The sequence below is a fragment of the Crotalus tigris genome, unplaced genomic scaffold (assembly GCF_016545835.1).
Source record: "Crotalus tigris isolate CLP2741 ecotype Arizona unplaced genomic scaffold, ASM1654583v1 scf7180000019409.675750, whole genome shotgun sequence".
NCBI lineage: Eukaryota > Metazoa > Chordata > Lepidosauria > Squamata > Viperidae > Crotalus > Crotalus tigris.
This window is the reverse complement of record NW_024097523.1, coordinates 630,202-637,602: the sequence shown is the minus strand read 5'-3', so window position 1 is coordinate 637,602 and position 7,401 is coordinate 630,202. Positions and strand designations below refer to the sequence as shown.

The 7,401-nt window shown below is 37.4% G+C and overlaps 1 protein-coding gene across 4 annotated transcripts in view; it reads left to right on the top strand.

Annotated features, from left to right (window-relative positions):
* The first annotated feature begins 5,293 nt into the window (after window positions 1-5,293).
* Window positions 5,294-7,401, top strand: part of LIMA1 (LIM domain and actin binding 1) — a 63,455-nt gene continuing 61,347 nt past the window's right edge. For all 4 annotated transcript variants that reach the window (XM_039362262.1, XM_039362261.1, XM_039362260.1 and 1 more), the window contains exon 1: window positions 5,294-5,404. The gene's annotated coding sequence lies outside the window, so the exon portion shown is untranslated. The remainder of the gene's footprint in view (window positions 5,405-7,401) is intronic.

Sequence of the window (7,401 nt, the reverse complement as noted above, 5' to 3'; positions counted from 1 at the left end):
TAAATAAAAAAAATGTATGCCAAGAGTATATATTTCCAATAGGGTTATCCCAGGTACGATGATCAACCCAGCTGTCTAGTTAAAGCAAACAGGCATCTATATAAGGCAGCAGTGATACGGAAAGACGCTGGAGGCAGGTGTTCATTTTAGTGACAATGGCAAAGGCACCATTTTATATTGCATGAAAGAAGATAATGATAAGTCACTCCTATATTTCTCCAAGAAAACACTTAGATAAACAATATAAAATGTTTCAAGTTATGGTGCCAGAAGATGCCCCTTCAGGTCAGATGGCAATCAACATATTACTAATAAAGGCCAAGGATCTTTTGGAGAACTAATGATGTTTAGGACCCAGATAGAGCCTTTGATATATGAAATCAAATGCCTTTATTATAGTCATTGACCAGCTTTTTACAGTAAAAAAAAGAAAGTTTAATACATCAATTGGGATAAAACAATATGACAATAAAATGATATATTTAATAAAAAAGTTGGCACAATTGTATTACTTAGTAAAGATATTTGGCCACCTAGTACATAGTGTGGGCATCCTTTAAAGAGTAATGAACATAACATTTATCAGTGTGACCCTCATATTTGGAGATGATTGGGGAGATCAGAACACGTCTTGGGACATCATGAAAAGGACACCATCTGAGGACATGACTAAGAGTTTCTACCTTTCTGAATCCACAAGGACAAAGTCTCTGCAAATAAGGATTCTGCAAGAATAAATCTTCCTGCTAGTAAAGTTAACTAGGAGGACATCAAATCAGGCTCTGCTTAAGGTTAGATTGTATGGATATCCCACAGAAAAGGGCTTGCGGCTATCTAACATTTGGTGATACAATTCAGGCGCACTGGAAATACCATTTTGACAATCAGTGTCCATGATTCTCTCTTTTAGTATTGATTTGACCGTCTCCCAAGTTAATTGACCTAAATATTCAAGAGAGAGGCCAAAATGCAAAGTTTTTCCATATAGATATGGTGCCAATGAGATTGCTATCTAACAGCAGCAGAGGCAACAGGTCTGTAGGATGCAAACTTGATTCTCAATCCTGAAATTAGAATCCCAGTCCATGCCTGAATCTTAATACTTAACACCTTAGCTTCAAGCCTCAAGACTGCATAGGGGGTGCATTTTGAGGTACCAACAAAGCCCAAAGGAAATTTGATTGAAATGCTTCATAAACCTTTGTATATCGGCCAAATTGTATCCCATATAATAGTTGGGCAGCTGTTTTAGCTGTAAACAGTTTGATTGCTGCTGTAATGTAATTTGCCCCCTGTTGCCTATACAGTTTAGTTATTGCTTGTGTGTTCTTTTTGGCAGTAGAAGTGGCATAATTTATCCAGGCTATTAATTTCCTAGGAGCCTGGAATACTATGCCTAACTATTTAAAACATTTGACTTGCTATAATTCATGGGAATCAACTGTCCATTTGGCCTTTTTTCTTTTGTTAGAAAAAAGTAAAGCTTTAGATTTATTTATCATAATTGATTATTAATTGTTAATTATTAATCATTATAGGATGCCAGGGTGCCAGCCCAAAACTCATTCAGAGAAATGAGGGCACACAAGTATATCAATTTAACTCAAACCCTTTATAAGCTTCCAGATTCTGTAGGTGATAATTCCTCACAATTGGACTCTAAAGATCACACTTGTCAAATTACAGCTCCATCCCCACTGGCTTCTTCCTGTATGGATCCTGATTCTATTCATCCAAAGGCTGCTTCATCAACAACTTGTTATTCCTCCTTTCAACTGAATTCTTTCCATAGGAGCTCTGAATATGGCCTACTCTCTGATTTTGATCCCCAATCTCTTTATTTGCTCTTCCTATGAAACTTCTCCTCTGAAATTATCCCAAACTCAGGACCAGCTACCCTAATTGACAGCAGGAGATCTGTTTTCTCCTTTTTAACTTACATATCAACTCACTGATTAAAATTCATCACAGTTGATATCCATGCACTTCAATGACCTTTTTCAAGGATAATATCAGAGATCACTTTGAAGTCCTGAAACTCATTGATAAGGAACAAGAGGATGTATGGAATGAAATTGAAGCAATTATTGGTTGACTGTGAAAAGAGTGATCAAGTGCCAGTGATCAAGAACCAGAAGAAAGCAAACTAAAGGTCAAAATAAATTATGAAAATTGCTATGAAAAGAGAAGCCAAAGCAAAAAAAGACAAATATCTCAAGAATTAACAAATAATTTTAAAGAGCTGCCCGAAGAAACAAGAAACAGAATTGCAATGATATTGCTACAAGTACAGAAGATTGAAAAAGGAAATATTCTTCTAAAAGATTGCTGAACTCCAATGTAACCTTGCATTGGTATATCTGGTATAAGATAGTAACTGATTCAAAGAAAATAAAAACAAAATGGAAGAAGTATCCTGAAAATTTTTACAGAATGTCAAATTCCAAAACATCTTAGAAAATATTTTATGCTCATAAGAACTTTTAGAAATGCCTTAGAAATGTACTAAACTCACAAGAGCCTCTAGTATTAGAATATGAAGTTAAATCAGCACTTTGATTATTAATAAGGCAGAAGATTAGAGCAGGGCTTTTCAACCAGTGGTACGGGTACCACCTGTGGTACATTGGCACCTGGCAGGTGGTATGCGACCATCCTAAAAAAGTGGTAGTGAGGGAGGGGAATGAGCTGACCCAGTGGTAGCACTGCACAAGCCTGAGCAAGAGATGGCTGGAGCTACAGGGCTGTCAGGGCTCAGTGGAAGAATCAGGATCAGTGCCAGGCTCCAGCTGGAACTCGGCACTGATCCTGGTGCTTCTGCTGAGCCCAGAAGCACTGATCAGCTGGAATGTTGCAGCATCTCCAGGGGCTTGTGATTTACATTCAGATGATTGGCAACTGATTCATATTTATGACGGTCACAGTGTCCCAGGGTCATGTGAAGTGATCAAAACCTGCTGCAACCACCCAGCACATGGGGGGGAAATAAAAATCAAACACCCCCCCCACCTCAACCCTGCTTCCAATCCTCAACAGAAATGCTCACAACAATGAAAACCTCGGACAGAGGAAGAGCGCTGCCACCAGGCGGGCAGGCAGGTGTCTTGCTCGGCTGTGGCTTTTTTCAGTGCCATTGTAACTTCGAACAGTCACTAAGTGAACTGTTGTAAGTCGAGGACTACCTGTACTTTATCATTTTTTTTTCTTTTGGGGGGGGTCATCAAGTTTTTGACACCTTGCTAGGCGACTGGTGGTACTCGGATGTTGCCATATCCTAAAAGTGGTACAATGGGTGAAAAGGTTGAAAAGCCCTGGGTTAGAGGAACTGATGTAATATTTACAGAAAAATAGCAAGCAACAGAACAAAAATAAGTAAATGTTCTGGCCAAGCTATACCAGCAAATCTGGAGAAAAACATAGTGGCCAAAAGATTGGAAGATGATTGCCTACATTCAAATACCAAAGAAAGGACATTTGATAGACAATATAAAGTGTCATACAATACTCTTAATTTTACATACCACATTATCCCAGGAAGATTAAAACCCTACACAGAGCAATGCCAAATGTTCAAGGTGGCTTAGAAAGAGGTGGGGAACAGTATACATTATTGCTGATGCTTTCTGGATAATTGAGAAAGCCAAAGAATATCAAAAAGAAGTCAGCATGTGCTTCATTGATTATAGAAGGACTTTTGATTGTACCAATCATATTCAAAAATGCACTTAGAAAAATAAGAATCCTAGAACATCTCATTGGCCTCATGCAAAACCTGTACACAGGTCAGGAAATCATAGTCCAGACAAAACAGCAAAACAGGCTGGCTCCAAATTGGCAAGCAATGAGACAAGGCTTTCTAGTCTCCCTTATTATATATAAACAAAGCATTATATATATAAACAACAAAACAAGGAGTTGGATGGGAAGAAGATGAGTGTGATTTTAAAACTTCAGGAAGAAACTTTAATAACCTATGCTATGCTGACGACACTACTCTGATAGTAACAACAGGCACAGAAACCAGCTTTAGAGCTGACAGTGAAAATACTGGTGAGTAACTTTTTGCCTTTAAGATTCACTATCAATAGTAAAAGAACTGTCAAGAATAGACCACAGTCTAACATTTGGAATAGTAGAAGTGAAAGCCTTGGGAAAGGTACTGTATTCAGTTTCCACAGTTGTCTATACAAATATCAGAATTGTGTAAGCAATAGTTTTCCTATAACACTCTATGAAAACAAAAATTGGACTTTGAAGAAGCAAAAGAGAAACACTATAAAATTTTTAAAATTTTGCCCTTGGAGTTTTCTGAAAAACTCTGGATAGCTGATTAAAATTTAAAGATGGATCAGAACAAATCAATCCTCACTCAAGGCACAAATAACCAAGTTCAGACTGCAGTACAATATTTTGGAAACATGATGTGAAGACCTTTCTTAAAATACCTACATTACTAGGAAGAGCGAAAGAAAGAGGAAGACCAGCAAAGTGGAAGGACTTGATTATAACAGTAATGGTTGCAATAAATACTGTACTAGTATAATTGTTTAATGGACAGAAAGTAATCCTTACATTGCACTCTGATGAAATATGGTCTCTAAAAGGCAAATGAAATTCGTTTTTAGACTTCCCAATATTGTAAAGCAACAGTCACATATAATAATCAGTATTCAGAATCTCCCTTTTAATATGCATTTTCTATTTTTCTGTAAAATATATTTTCCTTTGTTTGCAACTTATGGACAATAGGTTGCATGGAAAACTGTGCCTATGAAAATTCAAAGGATTAAGTCGTTTTCATTTTTAGTGCAGATTTGAGATCATTTCGAGAATTATCTACTGGCTGTGCTTGTTATCACATGCTCATTTATGGTTAACTTATTATCTATGGTTTACTCGATCACTCATCTAGTGAGCCATAAACTAACTACATTGGCTGACTTTGCTAGACTAAGGTGTGGTTGGCTAGTTTAATTCTGTGTGCAGCGGCATCTCAAGAGCGAAAAATAGATCGTAGCTCGTATTTGAAAAGCCACTGTTCATTTGAACAAGAACCTGTCCCACCATTTATTTCTGAGGATAAATTTGTGTTTGCTAAATTATGCTGTTCCCCATCAACAAATGGGAATACCACGTATTTTACAGAGGGAGGGGAGGAAGATAGTGAGAGACAGGAAAGAAAGGGAACAAAACAAGCCGAGCATGCGCCAAAGAATTAGAAGTATTCTGGTTTAGAACATGACGGGGCGGGGCCAAAAGGCGGGCATAGGCGGCTCAGATTCCGGGGAGGCGTGGTTATCTCGCTTCTTTACTTAGCGCTGGAAGTACCTATTGCCGCAGCAGAGGCAACAGGTGCGCGCAGTTAAGAGGTTTGGGGAGCGGCCGCCGCCGTTGAGAAGTCGAGGTAGATGGAAATAAATTATGTTTTGCTTATCTTGCTCGTATTTGTGACGCACATTTTATTTCGCTGGGGTAATCTCGCTTTTGAAAAATGTAATTCGTATCGCTCTAGGATCAAATTGCCTATAGCATAGTGTGCATAACACAATATATCCTTTCTAAGGAATGGGTAGCTGTTCTCCCATGGTTGCTTCCTGTTTCTGAAATAGTTATCTCAATTAATAGTGAAATGCCAACCACTCTCCTTTTTATCCCTTCCGTCCTTTGGATGGGGGGAGAAGAAAGAGTTGAGTAACTATTAAAGGAAGCCTTGAGTTTGTTTAATTCGGGGGGAGGGTTTTGTATGAGACTGTTAAAAGAATGTAGTTTGTTGAACAGACTTAGTTGTCTGCAGTGAACTGGCTATTGGTGTCCTCTTGCTGCTCAAAAATGCTTTGAATAAACAAATAGGTAGTAATAAGTCTTCAGCAGATTAAATAGCAAGGGCCCAGGCAGCTCAGTTTGTAGGCAGATATCTCTTCCAGGGTGTGTATATGTCTGTTGTGTTTCTGGCCTAGAACCCTGTTTTTCTGGTTTTTATGTTAGAAAGTTAGATTTTTTTTCTGTTAAAAGTCTTTATAATTTCCTAGACGTTTTTATATTGAAAATCTTTAGGTAGAGGCAGTAATAATGGGCTTGCCAATCTTCCATATTGTCATTCATCGTGTACACCTTGATCTTGCCTTTTGGTTAGCAGTTTGAGAATACCAGATATAGTTCTTGTGGACTTCATTTTCTCAATATTAAACTATTTGGTGCTCAATATGCTGGAAATGTCTATATAGTGATTTGAGTTTTTAAGATCTTGAATCTGTTGGGGAAAGTGGTTACTGAATTTTATGAAAGATAACCTAGCTGTGTATCTTTTAGCATTTTTTCCAGAGCTTATTGGAATCTCAAGTAATCCTGGCATTGGGTCAATTTTCCCCATCTTATTGCCTTCCAGATGTGTTGGCATTGTAGTTTTATATTACCAGGGATACTGGCTGTAATCCTTGGGAGGAGTTGCCCCAATACAATTGCAAGGGTATTGTACGAAGATATTCTACTGGGAAAGATTGCCCTAGAAATTACTGTAGTATCTATTATGTAGGCTTAATAGGGTGCAAGGTTGTTGGCCTATTGATTCTAGTGCTGTCCTTAGTGAAGTGATGATCAGTTCTCCCTTTGGCCAATAGTAATCAAGTGTTCTTCTTTTTTTATCCCATCAATATAGTACTGCATAATACTTGCAAGGAAGCAAGTTAGCAAAAATCTTTCTTGAGACCAATATTGTTTATTTTTATTTATTGCATTTTTAAAGCAAGCCCAACTACATAAAATATGTAACATATAATCTAATGAAAATTGCCATGATGTTTGAAAAATGATAGAAATGGTTGAAGGTGTAAATACTGCTTATTCCAGGATTGACTAATTCTTAACCAAAGTGAGCCGAGAAAAGGTATATAAAAAGAACTATGTGGAGGCCAGTGTATGGCTTGTTAAAGCTCAAGGTGTACCTTTAAAATCTAAAAGTTTATTCTGACCGAGTTATGTCCTTGACTCACCTTTCTCCCTGAACACTGGAATACTGTCTAGGCTACATAGTGCAAACGAGGGAGTGGCTGCTAATACCTGGAATGGATTTTTTGTTGTTGTTCATAAAGGAAAAATCTGCAGAATAATAATTGTTAATTGATAGTGACTCAAAATACAGAGGGCTACCTCTGACCTGAAATCTTTAATCATAATTAATATCTATATTAATACACACTGTATTAATACAAACACACACACATAATATAACTACTGGCTGTGGAATAAAGTTACATTATATTTTGGTAAGAGTATTCTAGTTTGCATTCACACATCACATTAAGCCATAATATGCTTTGCTCTGACATAGCATGATGGGTAAACCCAACAATTAAGAATTATGTTTGAATCAGGTTACTATGGATTTTTTCAACAAACTGGGGG